We start from the raw sequence: 22,006 nt of genomic DNA on the forward strand, positions 1-22,006 counted from the left end.
ACAGATCCTTCCAGCCGTGCGCTCTTTCCTTCCAGAAAAAGTTCTCCAGTGATTTTAGCCACTCTCCCTGCGCCTGCTCTACAACAGATCCATGACTGTAGAGGACACATGGACCGGGGAATGGACCAGAGACCATGGTTGTGTTCCTGGGTCTGCCGCTAACTCACGGTTTCAGCTTGGGCAAGTCACTTAACTCCTCCGTGCCTCAGTTTCTCCACCTGTAAAGTCTTACCCACCTTTACAATGCACTTTCAAATCTCTGTGTGAAGAGGGCTGTACAGAAGTGCTGTGTATTGTTTTCAATGAGACCTCACCTGCTTTTTTGGGTACAGATTGCAAACATGCAAGGTGGACAAAAATCGATGTGTTTTTTTTTTTTTTTTTGGAGAAAGAAAGTTTTTTTATTGTTATTTAAATTATAGTAAGTTTCTCTTTTTAAAAATAAAACTGTTTAAATATCTGAATTGAATAGTTAATACACCAACACCTAAACTTCTTCTAATCTCTTACAAAATTAAAAAATAGTAAGTATGCTGGATCCATGAGACTGTATCAAAAACTGAGCTAAAGGCGGCTTTTCTGGAGAGAGAGAATCAGGGGAACACATCTAGCTTTGGAGGTCAACCTTTGTAAATATGGCTCTATGGCTCATGGACCATAATAAGGGCTTGATCCTGTGGGGGAACTCAGGGGATGTGCTACTAGGTGCAAGAAACTGGCAAAGGAGACACCAGCCTCTCTCATTAGATCATCCTATGAGCCCACCTGGGTGGTCTCATACACCTGTTTTATAGCGTATCCCTACCTGAGCTCTGTGCAGCCCCTAGTGCTGATTTCAACACCTGGCAACTGGAGAAAACCTGCCATGGCTGCAGGTCATAAAGAGACCCTGTCTGGGAACATTTTCAAGCAATTCCTCTACTTCTGGGTGAAAAGGGAACCGGTGCCAAATGTAAACAGTGCGACTAGGAGATGTAAGGCCAGGCTCTTGGAATGAAACAGCATTATGGAAAATGCTCCCCAAATGGCAGTGACTTCGAAGATGATGATGTGGACATGTGTGAACAACCTGGATCAACTGGTTAGTAAACTTATTTTTGCCCCATTCTTATGGACTGCCTACCACATTCTTACTATGCTCTGTGATAACTTAGATTATGGTCAGAATTTTTGTTTTTAGTGGGTTACTTATGAATTTCAAAATGTTAGTGTTCAAAATATTACTGGTCTGTTAGTTTGTTGTGGGAGTATTTATTGTTACTGCTGGACTTCTGGAATGTTTTTTTTTATTGCTCAATATAATCGAACATCCTAGGTGAAGACGTCCTGTTTAAAAGTAAAATTGTATCAGGCATTTACGAATTTTAACATTTAAAAATTTCTTTTTCAAACTCTTTGGTACGTTGCTAGAAATAAGGGTTTAAATAGATTTTGATCATCCTTACGATTTATTAATTATTTCCCCTGTAGAACTGGGTTTAGAATAAATTATACCATTTAAACAGTGGTACAGCCGGCTGCAGTAGGAGGAATCTTCCATTTACAATCCCATTTTGTAAAGCAGCGCAGAGTAATGCTCAGTGACTTGTTTTTATGGTTTTGTTTCAGTGCCCAGCTTAGACATAAGAGGTTGTGAACGTCCATCATCTGCAACATCAGCAGTGCTGCCACTAAACATGTCAGACAGTAAATTACCTGTATCAAAAAAAATAATAATAATAATAAAATAAAACTTTCTTCATCATCCAATCAAACCATGGCTGAGTTCGTAACCAGGACCAGTCAATTCCAGGCAGATTCCATCGATGAAAAGGCTGTTCAGTTCATTTATGCAACACATTCTCCCTTTCATCTTGTTCAGAACAACATTTCATTGACAGGTTCCGTCATTATGACCAGGCTACTGTCCACCCAGCAGAGCAGACATTGCTGCAAAGTTGATGGATACAGTGTATACGAAGGAAAATGAGCAGTGTGCAAAAAACATTGATGGGAAATTCGTTAATCTGAGAGTAATGGGTGGAGCAATGTACACAATGATCCAGCAATAAGTGCTGGTGTGACAACAGAAAGTGGGGTGTTTGTCTTACAGAAACAACTGATACATCAGGAAATGCCCATACCGCAGAGTACTTAAAAGAAGTAGCAGTGAAAGCTGTCACAAACTGAACAAAAATTCAGGTGTCGGTTGTGTAGTTTTGTCACAGGCAATGCTGCAAATGTAGCAAAGATGAGAAGAAATCTAGAAGAAGGTAACAAAGGGAACCTGAAACTTGTAACACATGGGTGCCGTGCTCATTTGATGCAGCATTTAGCTAGCATCTTGTGCTGACATTGCAAAATACTTACATGACAACCGCTCTGCTTCAGCCTCACTGAAGGGAGGAGGCAGAGCCAGATTAATTCTCCCCCAGGATGTACAGTGGAATTCAGCGGTTGACTGTTCTGAGCTGTGTGTTCAGAGCTGGCCTATTCGGATGACAGTTTGTGAAGAAAATTGTGACCAAACAGATGGAACTACCACAGCCAAAGTACTCAGCACTGGACTGGAGAGCAATGTAGAAGATATGCTGAATACGCCGAAACCTGCTTCCAGAGCCTTGGACAAACGGCGGGAAGATTGCTGCTGGGTTGCTGATGCTACTGAAATTTGGAAAGAACTTCAAGGGACCTTGACAAAAGAAGTACCCAACAGCACAGTTAAATTGCAGGCAGGAAAGAGGCGGCTGGACCAAGCAAAGTACCAGGGTAGATGCCGAGCTGCTGAAGAAGATGCTGCTATGACCTGGGCATCTAATAATCACCAGCCACTTGTGCCAACCATAACAACTTTCAGGGCGGGAGGGGACCATTCGAGCAGTGCATGTTTTCAAGCAAGTGACACCACTGAACCTGGGGGAAGTCACGAGCTAAGCACCCGGAACCAGAGGCCATTGAAGAGCTAAGCCAGCTTTGGACAGCAGTAGCCTGTTCTGCAGGCACAGAAGGAATATTTACTTCATTTGCACTAATTCATTCAAAGGTGACAAATCGATTGGGAGTTGAAAAAGAGGAAAACGTGTCTCTCTCTTCCAGTCTGTGAATAAAAATGAGGAGGAGGGGACGAGATCTCCTACTTTTAAAAGTTTGAAGGGCAGCCTAAGGAATTTAGGAGACTGTTGTTTAATTTTTCAAGAGACTTAGCGAGTAGGAACTTAAGATTTCACAATTAGGCATATTTGAAAATTTTCCCGGGCTGACCTGAAATAATCAGTTTAATTCACCGACTACAGTAAATTCCTCTGTTTACTAAATTGTTTAGCTGTAAATGTGAAACGTTTTGATAAGAGAAGTTTATTATTATTTATTTTTATTAAACAAAACAACCCTAAATGTTGTATCCAAAACATTTAGGGTTGTTTTGTTTAATAAAAATAAATTGTATCTGCTGTTTTGTGCTCAATTAAATTCCAGTTACCATCCCAATGCAACTTGAGAAAAAGTTAATTATCGTAAATAAGCAATATATCATTCACCATTTTCTAACATCCTCAAATGTACAATTAATAAGAATCTGAATATATAAAGTTATATATTTGCTTAAAGAAATATACATAGTTATAGTGTACCTTCCTAGGTAGCAAAAACATGTATCAACTGTAGTGTAAAAGCTCTATTTAATTCCAAATCAATGTTTCAATGCTTATATTAACCCAAGGAGAGTGCACCTTTTTTTAGAAAATAAGTGAAGTACAAATAGAAAAGTTGATTAAAATTAGGGCTATCAAGTGATTAAAAAATTAATTATGATTAATCATGCAATTAAAAAAATAATAGAAATGTTAAATAGAATACCATTTATTTAAATATTTTTGGATGTTTTCTACATTTTCAAATATATTGATTTCAATTACAACACAGAATACAAAGTATAAAAAGTGCTCATTTTATATTTTATTTTTGATTACAAATACTTGCATTGTAAAAAAAAACAAAAGAAATATTTTTCAATTCACCTAATACAAGTACTGTAGTACAATCTCTTTATCATGAAAGCTGAACTTACAAATGTAGAATTATGTACAAAAAATAACTGCACTCAAAAATAAAACAATGTAAAACTTTATAACCTACAAATCCACTCAAGTCCTATTTCTTGTTCAGCCAATCGCTCAGACAAACAAGTTAGTTTACATTTTCAGGAGATAATGCTGCCTGCTTCTTGTTCACAATGTCACCTAAAAGTGAGAACAGGCATTTGCATGGCAGTGTTGTAGCCGGCAGCGTAAGATATTTACATACCAGATGTGCTAAAGATTCATATGTCCCTTCATGCTTCAACCACCATTCCACAGGACATGCGTCCATGCTGATGATGGATTCTGCTCGATAACTATCCAAAGCAGTGTGGACTGACACATGTTCATTTTCATCACCTGAGTCAGATGCCACCAGCAGAAGGTTGATTTTCTTTTTTGGTGGTTCGGGTTCTGTAGTTTCCGCATCGGAGTATTGCTCTTTTAAGATATCTGAAAGCATGCTCCACACCTTGTGCCTCTCAGATTTTGGAAGGCACTTCAGATTCTTAAACCTTGGGTCGAGTGCTGTAGCTATCTTTAGAAATCTCACATTGGTACCTTCTTTGCGTTTTGTGAAATCTGCAGTGAAACTGTTCTTAAAACGAACAACATGTGCTGGGTCATCATCTGAGACTGCTATAACACGAAATATATGGCAGAATGTGGGTAAAACAGAGCAGGAGACATACAATTCTCCCCCAAGGAGTTCATTCACAAATTTCATTAACACATTTTTTTTTAATGAGCGTCATCAGCATGGAAGCATGTCCTCTGGAATGGTGTCCAAAGCATGAAGGGGCAGACAAATGTTTAGCATAACTGGCACATAGATACCTTGCAATGCTGGCTACAAAAGTGCCATGCGAACGCCTGTTCTCACTTTCTGGTGACATTGTAAATAAGAAGAGGGCAGGATTATTTCCCATAAATGGAAACAAACGTGTTTGTCTGAGCGATTGGCTGAACAAAAAGTAGGACTGAGTGGACTTGTAGGCTCTAAAGTTTTGCACTGTTTTGTTTTTGAGCACAGTTATGTAACAAACAAAAAAAATCGATATTTGTAAGTTGCATTTTCACGATAAAGAAACTGCATTACAGTACTTGTGTGAGGTGAATTGAAAAATACTATTTCTTTTGTTTATTGTTTTTACTGTGCAAATACTTGTAAGAAAAATAATATAAAGTGAGCACTGTACACTTTGTATTCCGTGTTGTCATAGAAATCAATATATTTGAAAAAAGTAGAAAAACATCCAAAAATATGTAATAAATTTCAAATAGTATTCTACTGGTGAACAGTGTGATTAAAACTGTGATTAATCAGGATTAATTTTTGAGTTAATTGTGTGAGTTAACTGCGATTAATCGACAGCCCTAATTAAAATGAATGATTTCAATTGAGGTTTTCCACTTGGTGATTTAAATCCTTATTTAAATTGCTTATTTAAACCAATCCACCTTGTTTTCATGCTTCCATCAATTAATACTACCTGTGCTGGCAGGGCCTGGTTTCCCATTCAATCTCCTCTGCATTACTTTCATTGCTGCTAATGATATGGCTATGATGCTACAGCTTTACAATTAGGCACCAGCACGCAGCAATAAACAGTGCAAGGTAAACACTGGTACAAATTCTGTGCAAGTCCCACTAACTTCACTGGGCCTGATCCCGTCTATTGGTTCCCAGACAAAACCTGCAGAGTGAGCCTGATTGGGAGTCGCATGCACAGATATATCATCTCTCTGATATAGTGGAGAGAAGCCTGCTGCCATTTGAAGTTTCAGACCATGGTGCTCTGCAAAATAGGTGTTGCTCTGTTTTAAGCACTAGACAAATTACAAGTCAATTCAGAATGGATCTTTCCACTCGCTCATTTGACACTAACACAGCATGCGAAATTCAGTTCAGCAGGGTCACTTGTTTCCGAGACCCAAGTAAAATCTCATTCTCACCATCATGCTGGGGGAGCGGATTTTTTTGTCTTGGCTGCTTAATTTTCATGATAATTTAGCTGTTGTAACAAGTCAGGGAATCACCTCTGGGGCTACGTACCGTCCTTGATTCCTGCACACAACGCCTAGCGATAGCAGCTGGAATGGCTGACACAGAGAGGACAGTACATGGCTCTTAAGGAGCTGACAAGCAGAAGATCAAACCTTTTTGAAGAGGATGGCGAGAATTCCTATTATATATGGCACACAGTGGATCTGGTCTGGATAGATACCAAAGAGCAGGCTAGGCTACCTCAATCCTAAAACGTAAAATTATTCTAAACTGCCTTAGAATTGGGCTTTTGTTTTCCAGTGTAAAGCAACTTTGTTACCCCAAACGCTGATAGTCGGGTACAGAACACAAGAAACGTTCCGAGAAAACACCTCTGGAAAAACCACTAGGAGGAAACGAGCCTTTTGCTTTAAAAAGGCGCCACCTTGTGGAAGTTGTGCTCAGCAATCAGTGAGGGGTTAATTCAGTTTGTAGGTCTGAGCGCTGCAAGGTACAGTTACAATACAATCGCACATGCATTGAGTATTGTCTGCTTGTAGCTACTTACCAGAAAGTGATTGTGCACATTGACGAAGAAAGGCCAGGATTAATATTAGGAATATAACTGAGCACAGAATAAATGCCATTGGCTGTGAACAAACACAATTCATAGGAATTGTTTCCAAGGTCTTAAATAATAGCATGGGCTCCTGCTATTATTCAAACTGATATTCCACCAATGGTGTGCCTGGTATTGCTGCACCTACACCAAAGGACAACTGCAAAAAGGGAAGAGCTGAAGCGAGTGTATGTCACTCAAACAGACCAGTTGAGATATCAAGCAAAACAAGAAAATCGCTCCTCATCCATGTCCGGTCAAAGGAGCTTTGATGCCCCCAAACATGTGGGTTTCTCCTGGCACCCAGCCACGTTGAGCCATGGGGGTGAGATTGCAACCAGTCTGTTCTGCAACACAAGTAATACATTTCTTGTAGGAGCGCCCTTTGTTTCGTTTTGAGTATTTACAGTTACTGCTATCAGTCCTGAACGTGCATCTCCCTAAGCTAGAAATAAAAGCTGACAAATTGTGAACCTACCTGTAATCTGGATAACTCCACAATGGGGCTCAGAGACGATATGGACACGAAGGCTTTCCAGCCTGATGGGAATTGGCAGGAAGACTGACCGGTCAAAGATGTAGGACTGATTTCCTCTCCAGGGTCCACTGTGAATTAGGCATGGAAACATCCACTATTTTGTCCCAAGGCAAAAACAAGCCAGACACTTACATAAGAACATAAGAACGGCTGTACCGGGTCAGACCAAAGGTCCATCTGGCCCAGTATCCTGTCTACCGACAGCGGCCAATGCCAGGTGCCCCAGAGGGAGTGAATCTAACAGGCAATGATCAAGTGATCTCTCTCCTGCCATCCATCTCCACACTCTGACAAACAGAGGCTAGGGACACCATTCCTTACCCATCCTGGCTAATAGCCATTAATGGACTTAACCACCATGAATTTATCCAGTTCTTGTTAGAAACATATACAGATTTCAACACACACCAGGGATGGTGCCCAGAATTCTTTATCAGTATCACAGAAATCCGGTTTACAGGTAAGGCAATGTCTCCTTTTCTAGCCACGCAGTGCCAGCAACAGAGATGCCTGGACTATAATCAGCAGTGACCATTTAATGAAAGGGAACTAAGGAAGTGAACCTCAGCATTATGGATCCTACAGCCAAAGGCTGATTCTGAGGAAGCCACCACATCGCATCTGCCGAGCTTGGTGAATGGACGGAATCCCAAAGGAAAGGACGGCTTCCTCGGGAGCTGCCATACACATTTTCATGACAGATGTGGCTTCCCCCTTGGCTCCGGATGAACAGCTCTGGTTGAGTGAGCCCCGACGGCAGCGAGGCAAGGAAATCCAGCTGCTTTGTATGCCTGTGGCATGGTGAATCAGACCCCTCTGGCCACAGGGTTTTGCTAAGAAAGAGCCAAAAAAGTCTGTCATATTCCAGGCCATCCGTCACTCTGTCAAGTCCCAGTGTAGAGCTCAAAGGAAACCTAAGGTCAGGGCAAAGTTGATCCTTCTGGGGACAAGGGCTGGAGCAAAAAGACACCGGATCGACATCCTGTTCCATATGAAAACTGGTCCCTATGTGGGGTAGGAAACCCAGTGCAGTCCTCAGATTAGTCCTTGTACAAGGTAATCCAAGTCTCACATGCTTAAAGAGGGAGCACTGAGCTTTCCCCCTCTTCAGGCAGAGGGGGCAGTAAGAGATGAATCACTGGGAAGGTTTGAGGGGATATGCTCCAAAATTTAATTCGGACTTTTGGATGAAGTAACTCCTCTTGTCCTTCGATACTATGCTGATGGGAGATAGAGAAAAATCTGTGCGCCATTTTAGATGGTCACTGCTCTTAACAAGTATTTTAATGAACCTATATTCTCCCCCGCCCCCAAGAGGCAACAATAAATAGCAACAATGGTCTGAAAATTAATATTACTTCGTTTCTGCAGCACATTGTCAGACACTATCATTTCTTCTCCACCGCTACCCAGTGCCTTCGCTAGCTCTCATCTTCACGAAGGAATCTGAAGTGAAGTCAGGCTCTGAAAGGGAATGCTGAAGGACACCATAGGAGGTGAATCGCTCTCCCCTTGCTTCATGCCAAATTGACTCTGTTTTCATGTCAAAAAATCCTTTTTTCCCTCCCCTTCCCCTTCCCCAGCACCTAGCATAAGAAACTCAGGATGGAAGTGTTCTGGCAACTGCATCCTCAACCCCAGTAAAGATTTCACAAGCTCAGTGCTGCCCTCAGTGGAGCTGACAGCTGTAACTGCAGGCAGAATTTTGCCTTCGAGGTGGAACTCGGTAAGCAGTCCTGAGCGGGCCAGACTAGCATGCACTTTACTCCCCCACAGCGACGCGGGCAGGGCAGTGCTAACTGGAATTCAAAAATAAAGTGGTATTAACTTACCTCTGGGCAGTGTATAGGAATAGGATGGGAACTCCTATTGTGAGCCCTCATGCTACCGACTCTCTGTTTTAGAGGCTGCCCGAAATCAGCCAGAGCAGTACTGTGTATGTAGCTAGGCCTGGCTTGCTTGTGCTTTGAATACACATTTATATGGACCTGGCTGTGTCCAGGGGGTTTCTTTACATTGGTTGTGTGGTGTGAAGAGCAAGAGACCCACCCTTTTGTCACTACAGCAGGCCAATGAATAGGAGTCTGTAAGGTGCCATTTGTTTTAATACACTCTCTTTTCTGATCACACCCCTTTTAAGATGCTGCTAATGAGTTTCCTCCCCATTAGTCTAAAGGGCTGGCTCTCCTTCCTAGCTCTCTTCATGGAACTGTGCTTTATTGCCTACTTTGGCTCTCAAATGCAAATATAAAACTACAGGAACATGGAATGCAATCAAGATGTGAATCAGCAGCAATTCAACAGTAAGAGACACATGAAAGAAACCCCTTCTGACAAGTCCTGTTTCAGCAACCCCCAAAAACTCAGCACAGATAGTCCTTGCTGGCCTGTCATTTCTCTCCCAACTCCCCTTTACATTGGTCTTCTTCCATTGACCCTTTCTTGATCAGAAATAAGTCCCAGTCCTTCAGTATTTATCAAAGTAGAAAAGGAAGTCATATTACCCGTGGATAACCTACAAATAGCTTTCTAAGGTGCGCATCTATACCCCATTCCTTCACACTTAGGTGAGACATGGAGAGCGGTGTGCTAACTGTTATATTCCTTCCGGGGCTGGTTTTAATAGTTACTTCTGGTTTTGCCGGGGTGTGTGTGTGTGTGTGTGCGCTGTATTCAGGATAGCCACAAAGGCCCAATCCTGCGTGGGGAGCTATTCATGCTTCAGTGCTCCCCTCATTTCAGTCAGACGCTGCTTCAACACAGCGAGCGAATTCCACAATTGGGGCTTTGGCACAGAAAGTGTCAAGTCTCCTACTACAGGAGACTCCTGCCGTTAAGCTTGTGTGAGCCACTCTTCCTCTAGTGCTGAATAGAAAGTCTACAAGGGCAATTTTGGCTTTTGAGCAGTGGTAATATGACTATAAATCAATAAAAGCCCTCAACATTTTAACACGTCTATCTTTTTATCCCATCTATACGAGAGAACCTGTACACTGACTGACTTCGTAGGGCTTTAAAGTTTAGCTACCTTAAAAACGAGTAGGGAAGCACTAAAGAGAAGCGATAACACACACTTGCTTTAAACTCAGCATGAGTTACACATGACCCATTTACTATCCGTCAATTTCCTTCTGAGGTGCGTCACTCGCAGCCACACTGAAAAGCCCTGCCCAACTTCCTGTGTCCTCAGCTCATGGGAGCTGCACTCACTCTCGTATTGCTAGGACGTCTGGGCACAAATCCTGTGGTTCTTTGTACTGTAAACTGGGCCACTCTGCTTCTTTCCCAATGAATTGTGAGAGAACGTGTCTGCCCTTCTGTGCGCAGAGTGGAATTGTGGGAAGGCCTGGGAGGACTCTCAGCCTGCATCCTCACTGCAAACTGAGTGGGTTACCAGCTCTAGCCTATACCCCAGCCGGCAAGCTAGCCTGGGCTTAAAGCCCCACCAAATGCCGGTGAGACGGTTTGGGGCATGGATGTGGAGGGAGGGGGCTATTCATGGCAGCACCCAAGGAAGAGGCAGAGTCAGACTGGAGTGAAGACATACCCTTGGTGCGTGTTGGCCTTTACACTTACTAATACCTACCTGCCCCTGATGGCCTGCAGCCCTGACTACTCCAGTCTCCCCCCGCCCCTTTGGTTCAATCCATTTGCTACCCCTCCTGTTTGGTGTCATCCACCCGTTTACTCACGCTGAGTTTCGATCTGATAAGGAAAGACAGGAAGCAGCCACCAAGGGTAAGAAAGCTGGTTGTTTGTTCGTCAGAAGAGGCTGCAGAAAGTGTTACAAGGAACTGGAAACATCGCTGCCTACACGGTGACATACTTCTGCCCTGTGACAAATGCAGCTGTAGCATCAGACACACCAATTTGTTCCATTTCAGAATAGCCCATTTTTGTTCCCCTTGTCCATGAAGGTAGCGCTGAGACACAGACGTAGCGTGTGCCTGGGTTAGCCAAGGCGTGCACCTCTGGGGAGGTGAATTTAATTCTAATAGCTCTGCACTGCTAACAAACATCTGAGCGCGCCATTGTAAATAAATGTCCCAGTGGTTCGACTTGCTCTCTCTCCACTGCAGTTTATGCCAGGTCTCCATGCAATAAAGGCAGCATGGGCTATTTATTCTGAACAGTTCAAAAGTGAATTCTCTCCATTTCTCTCACTACAGTTCCCCCCTAGAGAATGGGCAGCGTCCCCTCCCCTCTCACTAACCGAGCAGCTGGAGCTGTAGGGTAGACAGTATTGTAGTCTTATCTACACTTAAACTTCTAGCAGTACAAGGTGATGGGACAACATTAGCTAGTGCAAATAAGGGTCAGGATCCCGGGTGATTTGAATGGCCAACAGAAGTCACTGAGGTTGAAGCCACCAAGTATTTGTGGATTCCTAAAGCTTGAATGTATTCAGATGAAAAGCTGTGTTGGAGTTAAAAGTGACAGATGTAACATTACAGAGGCCATGAAATCACAATACTTCTAGCTACTTGTAAACAGTTGCCCAACGATGCTCAGTAACCAGAAGACTTCTAGTCACCAGTGATGCATGCACAGTATTTTGGGGTGAAATGGGGGAGGCTGGGCTTCTTCCACCTCCTCTTGAGCAGCACCCAAGCTTCTGAGTTGAGAGACTACACTGTAAAGACGCCCTCCCCTCCTGAGGACGAGCTCCAGTAATGCTATGGCTAAGGTGATGCCACTGCAGAGCGTGTAACCATCAGCAGTGGCCATCCATTGGAACTATGGATTGAAAACCTCGACAAAGCCACTTGCCTACTTGCAGTCACTGAGACATTTACACAGCTAACCGGTGGTGTGAGCCATAAAAAGCGAGTGAGATTTAGTCTGATAAGACATACAAGTGGCTAGGTCCACTAAACAAAGCATTAGGAAAGATTAACGCTGTGCAAGGCTCCTTAGCTAAGGGAAGTCTGCCTAAGGTGTACACATGGTACATCGCCAGAAGTTTGCTTTTATTTAATGCTTTATATCAGAGAAGCTTGAATTGCTTTCAATTCATTAGTAAACTTAATCTCACACCATCTCTTCCAAGGGAGGGGGAGGATGGCGTAAAACCCATTTGCAGGATTTCTGCCCTTCAATGGCTCTTTAAGTGATTTTCCCCCCATCACAGTAAGTCAGTGAAAGACCAGGAATAGAGTCCACAGCTCCTGCCACCCAGTCCTATGTCAGCCAAAATAGTCTTCCTCGCTAGGAATACATAGTGCTTTACGTCTTCAGTCACTTACAGACAAGAATCTACTTGGGCCTGTCAGGTGCCGATGTACCCCCATTTTGCAGATAGGGCGACAAAGCCACTTGCCTTAGGCCACCCCATTAGTCAGTAATATAGACGTGCTGGAGCAGTCTCTAGAATTAGTACACTTTAAAACCACTAAAAGAATAGATTTTGAACCCCAACTATGAGAATAACGCTTATGCATTAATCCAGCCCTGCAGAACAGCCAGTTGTAAAATCAAACAGTGAGCCCAGTTTGGTAATACAGATATCTATTTTATTAAAAAAGTTACAAACAGGTGGACCGTAGGGTTGTCTTACAAAATGACAAGAATGAAATCTATCGGAAAAACTTTTTACAAAGCATTATAGGTAATTGTTCAATTTTTGCACTTGTTATTCCAGATTTCACCTCTCACTGATAAAGATACAGTACATTAGATATATGATGTTAGGTTACATTTTATTTGTAGAGCCCTACTGCAGTGATTTGAACAACTCCTAAACAGATGCCATAGTAGAGACAATACATATATTGCATTTATTATTAGCTTCTTATTCTAATAAGCAACTTCACATGCAATCTATTGAGGAAGCCTAAAAATAACTTTTGGTCCCTTTTTTCAAAGTGTGCTGAAGAAACCATCTTTATCTCATTTTCCCATCCTTATCACTCTAAGCTAGTTCAAGTCAAGTTTTTTTGCTGAGGTCAATGAAATGAATACTTTTGTTTGATAAACTACCCATAGGAAAGAACCATCAACTGATATCAACCCAACTTTTTTCCCCTTAGACAATGGAAAACTAAGATCTTAACGATTTATGTTTATTTCCTATTACTTGGTATACCTACTAAAAGACCAACAATCACCACTTAAATCTACTTTGAATACAGGGTTTGGTTTAATTCTGGTATTAAAGTGCAAACCTAAATATTAGCCTCGGCCTGTTTATAAAAGTTTGTACAAACAGGGAAAAGTGTTTTAAGTAACCACACAGCAAAATTAGGTGTTCTGATGTCAGAGCAGAAACCATAGAGAATTTATTCTCATTGAAATTAAAATTCAACACTAAGAACATAGTCAATAAAATCTTAATTTCTGCTAAATACTGTAAGTCTTAAGATCCTGTGTTCTATTAACCCAATAAACCACATCAACGTTGAGATACTCTACTGGTGACTTCATTTGCAGTTTTGTTTGAATGCCATCATCCACAATATATTTAGTGAATTTTAAATTGCTTCCCCTCGCATATCCTCACTGCTTTTACTGGAGCTATTACGGGGAACATGTCTAGTTCTATTTATTAGAAGTGTGTTCAAATGACTAAAGGTGGGCTCCTAAAAACCTAGAACTTTGGTGCAGTAGGTAAGCTGCAGTTATTAAACTTCTGCAAAACAAATGACACAGTTTAAACCACCACTAGAAAAAGCTCTCATGTATGCAATAATTGTTAATAAAACTGAACAAAGATTTCATCTGCTCTTTATACATTTTCATTCTGTTTTAATACCTGTGTTATTGTTAAAATTTTCAAGTATTCAGACAAAATGTTGATCAGGTAAACAACATGGAAGGCAATGGCTGTTTAAAGCACATTTGCAGTTAGTATCACTGAAACCTGGTGCTTTCCCCCTTGTTACACCAACTTTGTCTCTAACGCTAACTTGTTTATGGGGGGGAAAAAACAACTAAAAAGCTATTTGTGACAGTGCAAGAAAAATGTTAACAAATATTGCTTTAAAATATTATTCAGAAAGACAATTAGGAATTATAAAATGTAAGATCATTTTATTTGCATTAGATTTACAAGTGCAGAGGTCCACTAGATGTCACTTAATGTGCCGGGCAAACTTGAGCTAACTCTGGTTAGGCATCCAACCCAGTTTGGAGGCTACATGATCCCTTTTCAAAGGCATACTGAAGCAGATCATAAACTAGCAAATTTAGAAACTTAACAGAATGGAAAAACATACTACTGCATTTCAACACTGCAATTACCATTAATAAAAAGTCTGAAAACCCACAGTACTGTGAAGTTAGAACACATTAGCTGGATGCTTGATAGCCCATTTCAAATAATCCCTATTGTCGTATCAGGCCAATTACAAATACACGATCACAAACTCCATATGACTGAGAAAAGGGATATTATACTCATACAATGTAAGAGGTGTCTTCAGTATCTTTTCATGACACTGTCACACGTAAACATAAAGTCTTAAAGTATTGACCAACTACATTGTAGGAGAAAACTTTGCAAATAGAATTAAGCACTGATGCGAGGTAATATACAGAAGTAACCATTTGTTTAAGGCTCAATTTATTCTCCATTAAATCTTTTTAAAAAGGCATTGAGTAGGTAATACTGAGTTTAAGTATTTAATAAATACAAGTTCAGAAATTGATTAAAGAAATCAATTAAAATATTAAAAATGAATTCTTGCATATTAGCCATTAATATGAACTTAGAAAGCTAGAAAAGGAAGAAAAGAACAGATTTAACTTATGGTAAACATGCTAAGCATTCCTGTTTAAGGTCCGTGGATCTTGAAGGCCACTGACCTTATGCACTTAGATGTGCTGTAATAGAGACAGGTTTACCAAGGCTCAGCTCTGCAACCTGGGCTGAAAGAGTTCTCCAAAGCAGCATCTGTGCAAGTTTCCTCTGAGTTTTATCTGCAATTTAGACCAAATAAAGTAGTGAATAAAAGCCATATTCAGATTTACACATGTTTAAATCAAGTTAGATTTAGTTAATATGTTAACGAAAAGTTGGTGGAAATTTGCTAACATTTTGACCAAAAGGACCCATTCTTCCACAGAAGCTTTGGTGAAAAAAGAGTTCCTATTTTTTTCAAATGAGCTTTATTGATAATGGAAGGCAGGCTAGCAGGCATTACCTAGGTTTCTATACAGTGCATTTATGTAGCACCTTATGAAGATCTAAAGGAATAACTGAAGAATTTGAATTATTCTCTACATTGGTGACATACACTGGATTCAACCCAAAACATACCAAAATAATATGAAGCAGTTGTGTTCTAGGTAAATGCTTACTCCTGAGAAAATTCTGTGCCTCTGCGCACATGCAAAATTCATGTTTGGTGCAGAATTCCCCCCCGCAGAAAACACATTTTGCGGAGGAAGTGTTGCAGTTCCACCTTTTGCCCACCAGAGGCCACTGTGGTGTCAGAACAGCGGCTGACCAGCAGTAAAAGCTAGCCGCCAACAGTGAGGAGGCAGAGTGGGGCACACAGGACTGCTGGGGGGTGGTCACAGACTGGGGTTCAGAAGGGGTAGTGGTGGGGGGACAGACTGGGGCATGGGCTCAGGAGCTAGTGGGGTGACAGCATTAAGCCAGGGGCTGAATAGGTGGGGGGCTCCAGGGTCACAGGTGCCTGACTGAATGTGAGGGGTTTGGGGTCAGCCAGGGCCAGCAAAGGGGAGGCTCCCCACCTTCCTAACTATCCCTCTCCTTCCCCAAAAGAAACTGTTCCATACTTCTCCCACCCACACCAAACAATCCTCCAGGATCACTCCAAGGCTCCTTCCCTCTCCCTCAGCTCCTCCGTTACCACTGACTCCCCCAAGCCTTTGCACTGCTTCTGAGGGGTGTGGGAAATACGTTTCTGTATTGTAGTTCAACTGAATTACTCAAAGTTCTGTATTAATATGCCTAGTAAGGAATTGATTCGTAAAACAAAAAATTTCCAGATTTTTTTTTTTTTTGGTCTGAATTTTTACAGATATACTTGCTGACAGGTATTTTGAAATAAATTACCAAAATAATTGAAACTGGCGTGATTATATTGTGTTATTTTGACAAAACAGAATATGCAGAACTTTGAAATATTGTGCACAGAATTTTTATTTTTTTGGCGCAGAATTCCCACAGGAGTAAACACTGCCAGACAGAAAACACTAGCTTGTTCATTTCCCCAGTAGAAAGGGCCTTACAGTATCATAGCACGGATGGTGATGTTAGATTTTCCATAAACCAGGAAGTCGAACCAATCTGATTTTCAATAATAGGATCTGATCAATACTAAAAAACCTCTTAAACCATCACGATTAGGCTGTTTCTTGGTAGGCAGGATTGCATGTGTAGCTATTCTGAGTCACATGTACAAACAAGTTTAATAATTTTGTCAATGCAAGAGACGCAGCTACCAATTCCCTTGACGACCTGTATTTTAGACAAACACCTGTCAGGGATGGTCTAGATCAGGGGTTCTCAAACTGGGGGTCGGGATCCCTCAGGGGGTTGTGAGGTTATTACATGGGGGTTGCGAGCTGTCAGCCTCCACCCCAACCCTGCTTTGCCTCTAGCATTTATAATGGTGTTAAATATATAAAAACATGTTTTTAATTTATAAGAGGGGGTCACACTCAGAGGCTTGCTATGTGAAAGAGGTCACCAGTACAAAAGTTTGAGAACCACTGGTCTAGATAATACTTAGTCCTGCCATGAGTGCAGGGGACTGGACTAGATGACTTCTCGAAGTCCCTCCCAGTCCTACAATTCAAGAATTCTATTTTTGTGTATCAGAAAAAAAATCTTTAAAATACAGTCATAGTTACAGAGACTGAGGGATCCAGGAAACATGTAGGAGCATAATTTGTTGTATAACACAACAGGAAAACACTATTTGAAGTTTTCAGGGAATTTTCAACATGGAAAAATGTTTCCTGTTTTGAATGATGTTTCTCTATAGGGTGTCATGACCTTTCAAGTTTCCTCTTTATCAATTCAATTGACAGTTGTAAAAAAAGAAAACATATCAGAGATCACATCACATATAGTTCTACAATGGGTAAGTGATACTGGACAACTAAGAGCTCTGCTCAAAGCTTTCACAGCTCAGGTTGCAAGAAAACTTAAGTGACCAACCTTCAGAGCAGAGCTCTTTTGGAGCTAAGTGTTTAGTCCCCCAGGGACTAAAGAAAGTGAAAGCTTGGTTTATCAGACAAGTGCTGTACACCCAGAACCCATCTTCGTTAGAGAAGTTTTCAAGATGTTTCCCTACTGTTGCTAACAATGGTGCTGCTCCACCACTCTTAGCAATACTGAGAACCCTACTGATAAAAGGGCTGGCAGCGGCCAGCTGACTGCTAACAGGGGGTCTGTTAGACTAGCTCTGAGCAGGAGTACAGGACACATTAAGAATGTCAATAACAGATCATTTACAATAGAGCTCCTGATGCTGGCAGAGCTGAACTGGTGATGGCCAGAGTGGCACATTTTTAGAAAGTGGCCCTAGCGTAGACAGGGCTCCAGAGTGAATAATCAGCCCCGAGATAGTATTTATAAAGTGCCAGTCAGGGATTTGGACAAGAATTTAATGAGCAAGTATAACCATTAATATGTTCTAAGATCTGCATGGGAAAAGCAGGTTGGGGGAGTCTGACAGTTTTACAAAGCTGCATAGGCCAGAGGACTACTTTTCTAGAGTAGAACAAATGTGTACACTTGCGAATAAACTCCAATGAGATGTTTTCCCCTCACACCTAGGTATGCATATAGCTCCTATCAGCGTCAAGTTATCCAGGCATGAGGAGGGGCAGATGACTGATCAAGAGTTACTGCTGAGATCACTCACCATAAAGTACTGTGCAAATTCAGAATACACTCAGGTTATGCAGATAACATTCAGTATCTTTGGCAGTGGAATAAATTTGTTACATATTTGGAGGAAGTTTCAGAGAAAAGATGGACTGTCAGATTGAGGAATCAAAAGAGCAAGAGCTACAAGTTGATAAATTAAGTGGCAGCACATCAAAACTAGATATTCATCTAAAAAACTTGAAGGAATTTCATTAACATCTGCTACAAAATTAGAGGACGGGGGGAGGGGTGCAAAAGATAGTATGGAATACTAGCAATGGAATATTAGGAAACTGGAGACCAGTAAATGTCACCTTCGGTGCCATATGAACAGGTTGAAACAATAATTCAAGAAACTGTTTGAGAAGAACATGATCTGAAAGGACGAACCAGAATGGCTTCTGTGAAGGAAAGTCCTGGGTCTCCTTTTTACTAGAATTATCTGCTCCTTTGCTGACGTTTGAAGAACAGCACTGGACTTACCCTCTCGTGAGAAACGTCGTCTACTAAGAAAACCAAGAAGTCACAGAGTGAAGAAGTAAATTCTGTCATGGAAACTGACTAAGGCAGAAAACAAGTAATATGGATAAGTGATCAATTTTCATCATGATAAAAGACCGGCAGTGGGATACTCAGAGAATCCACACCAGGAAGAGGGAGAGGAACAACAGAATCGTAAAATTTCCAAGTGACATGTTAGTTTAGTCAAGATTAAAGACTTTCAACTTCAGAGGGAACTAACACAGTGAGGTCCATGGTCTTGTGCTCACCAGAAAAGCCTGAAGAGGTGAGCAGACAGCAGGAGAGATGAGATTCAGTGTCAACTAATGCAAGGCAGTACATACTGGAAGGAATCATCTGAACAAAACATACATACTTCTGGGTTCTAAACTGACTAGTTGTTCTGGAAAGAGAGGTGGGTGTCACTGACCAGCTCAGTGCGCAGTAAAGACCAACAAAAAAAGAAACAGGATGCTGGGACAAAGAGTAGAGTAGAACAGTGGTTCCCAAACTGTGAGACACACCCCTGTGCCAGAAGAAAGAAGCTGCTACGAAAGGTTGAAGTTTTATAAGAGTAGCTACCACCTGCTTCTGCCCATCGAAGATCCAAAAGCAATTATCCCTAGGATGAGACACAATTGACAGAGGAAGCTGTCAGCTGCCATCCTCCATTACAACATACTGGATGGAAATCTGGTACCCAAGCTTGTCATTAGGCCAAGGAGATACTGGACCATAGGAACCAGGAGACAAGGGCCAGGTGGTGGGAGCCAGGAATGCAGAAAGGATCCAAGAGCTTGAGCAACAGGTCAGACCACGGAGCCTAAGAAGAGCCCATGAATGGAGATGGTAGGGGAGGGGGAAGAAGGAACCAAAGCAAAGGGAGGATTGGATGGGACATGAAGGGTCTATGGATATTAAAAAGACAATGGGAGAATAGGGAAAGAAGAGAACTTTGCTTTGCCAGAGCTGGAGAGATTGCTTGTGTGGGGCAATTATCACCTGCCCCTTTGCAAGGAATACCAATAGCTTCTTGAGAAATATTGTAATTGCAAACAGACAAGATCAAGAGGAGAGGTGGTTCAGACTGAAAAAAGCATGAGAACTCCTGCAATCGAAAATATTATAATGGTATTATAGAAGTCAATAGTACAGAGTCACCTTCAATACAGTGTTTAGATCTGGTCACCCTACCTCAGGAGAGAGAGATGGTAGAATTTAGAAGGAATCTGGAAATGGAGGATGCAAAGAATTAAGAGGCACAGAAAAGTTTCCATATAAGGAGAGGGATTGAACATTGGGAATGTTTAGAGATAAGAAATGAAATGGAGCAAGATTAGCCATCAGAATTCATTGCCTCTAGGTATTGAGGTCAAGAACTTAGTAGGATTCAAAGGAAGACATCTATATAGCGAATACTGTGCATGTTCTCATTAGCTACGGTTTTGTGGGTTCTGTTAAAACAAGAGATCCTGATGTTTTAGGAGATAAGCCAACAACTGATTGATGAGATTAGGAAGATTCTCTAAGCATCCACTATGAAGTTTCATGAACAATCCCCTGAATCATCTGTGCTGGCCTAGATGGGCCATTGGCATGTTCTGATGTGACATGCACTTCTGACTTGCCACACCAGAATATGCCAAAGGCATGCAAAGTAAAGCCAATAACGTCATACTGACCACTATAGCTGAAGGTTCATTGCCTGGAACTCATATGGGAAGTAGTCACAAGACTAGTTGAACCATCTGGTTTGTTTTACTCAAAATGAGACTAACCCAGCAGCATTTTGAGTCAAAATCAAAGGCAGCATTCTGTAGAATCTCTATTCAGTTCTGCTCTATCAGTCCCGTGCTCAGGGTACTAACCTGGCACCTGGGTTCAGTTTTCTGCTCCACCAAGCTTCCCACGTAACTGTGAGCAATTCAGTCTCTCAGTGCCTCAGTTGCTCATCTGTGGAACGGGGTCAGTGAAACTTCCCCACCTCACAGGAGTGTTGTGAGGATAGAAATACATTAAAGATCGTGATACTAAGTAGTGGGGACTACATAGGTATCTAAGACAGACATCACATTACACACTCACAACGTGCTTTATACATGTAATGCAGTGGTTCTTAACCTTTACTGCAGCGTGCACCCCTTTGGTTCTCAAAATATGCTCTTGCACCCCTTAAACCTAAAAAATATGTTCTCGCACCCCTTAAACCTAGATATATTTTAGTTCGTATACTACAGTAATTGTTAAAAAATGTATAATGTTAATAAATACATAGGTTTGATGAAACAACGTAGTTGTACTTATGTGCCTGTGCTTAGTTTGTGTTTTCAATGATTTGCCTTCTAAAAAAACTGGCACGTCTCGCACCCGCAGGGGGTGCATGCCCCCAGGTTAAGAACCACTGATGTAATGGATATTAATGGAGAATTCCCTGTGCCCATACTCTTGATGTTGAGGTGGTCAGACAACTCACAACTTCAAGTACAATATTATCCTATTCTTCCTCACCAGTCATTCTCCTACAAAAGAGACTCTTTGGCTAAGCCAACTTTCACAGGGATTATGTCCTCACCCCTTTCCTACAAGTTTGCTGAGTTACGGCTGCCATGAGGAAAGCAGAGGTACTCCTTATAACACTGTTGCCTGCCTCTATATACAGGCAGCAGTGCTAGAGAGGGAGACTATGGTCACCAAGACCAACCATAGTCTTGCAAGAGAGTTTTTACCCCTGCAGAGGGGGAAATGGGAGGAAGGGGGTGGGGAGAAGCAGAAAGGTAAAGGCCCCATTGAACTCACTGCACTCTTCCAACCACACCTATGCACAAAGTCACTGGGGCAGGGAGGAGTTTCAAGCACCTCTGCTCCCACAGACTAGCAGAGGTCTGAAAGAGGCAGAGCTCTGCCTCCATTCGGAAGAGACAGCCCTGCAAATTGGAATTCTCTCTCCTGGGGCACTGAGACAGTGAAGAGTGCACAATCCCAGTGACGACAAGTCAAGTGTGATGTTCTGAGTGCTGAAATGCAGCCACTTCTGAGGTGGCGGGCAGCCAGCCAGCAAGGAGAAACCCCTCCACACAATTCCATCTTTTCAGTTTTGTCCAGCTAGAATGCAAGGCTCCCACATATATTCTTAAACGTAAAATACTGTCAATAGGTGCACAGGAATTCAGGCCACCTTTTATGTTGAAGTGCCTAACTAGTATTAATACACAGGATATTTCAGAGAGAGGCAGTAACCCCTGGTTAAGCATACTGATGTAACATACAGAGGTTATTTCACATAAAAGTGCCTATTTTTAATACATTAAGTACTCGTGCTGTTGGGGCCACACACTTTCTCTCAGTAAAGGTTGCAAGACATTTCAAGGTTAGACCAACTAATTTTAGAGTGCTTGTGGCAGCTTCATCTGCTCATTTAAACACAACAGTTAACCACGTCAATTAATTATGAGTGTTCAAC

This window comes from Malaclemys terrapin, chromosome 9 (genome assembly GCF_027887155.1).
Source record: "Malaclemys terrapin pileata isolate rMalTer1 chromosome 9, rMalTer1.hap1, whole genome shotgun sequence".
NCBI lineage: Eukaryota > Metazoa > Chordata > Testudines > Emydidae > Malaclemys > Malaclemys terrapin.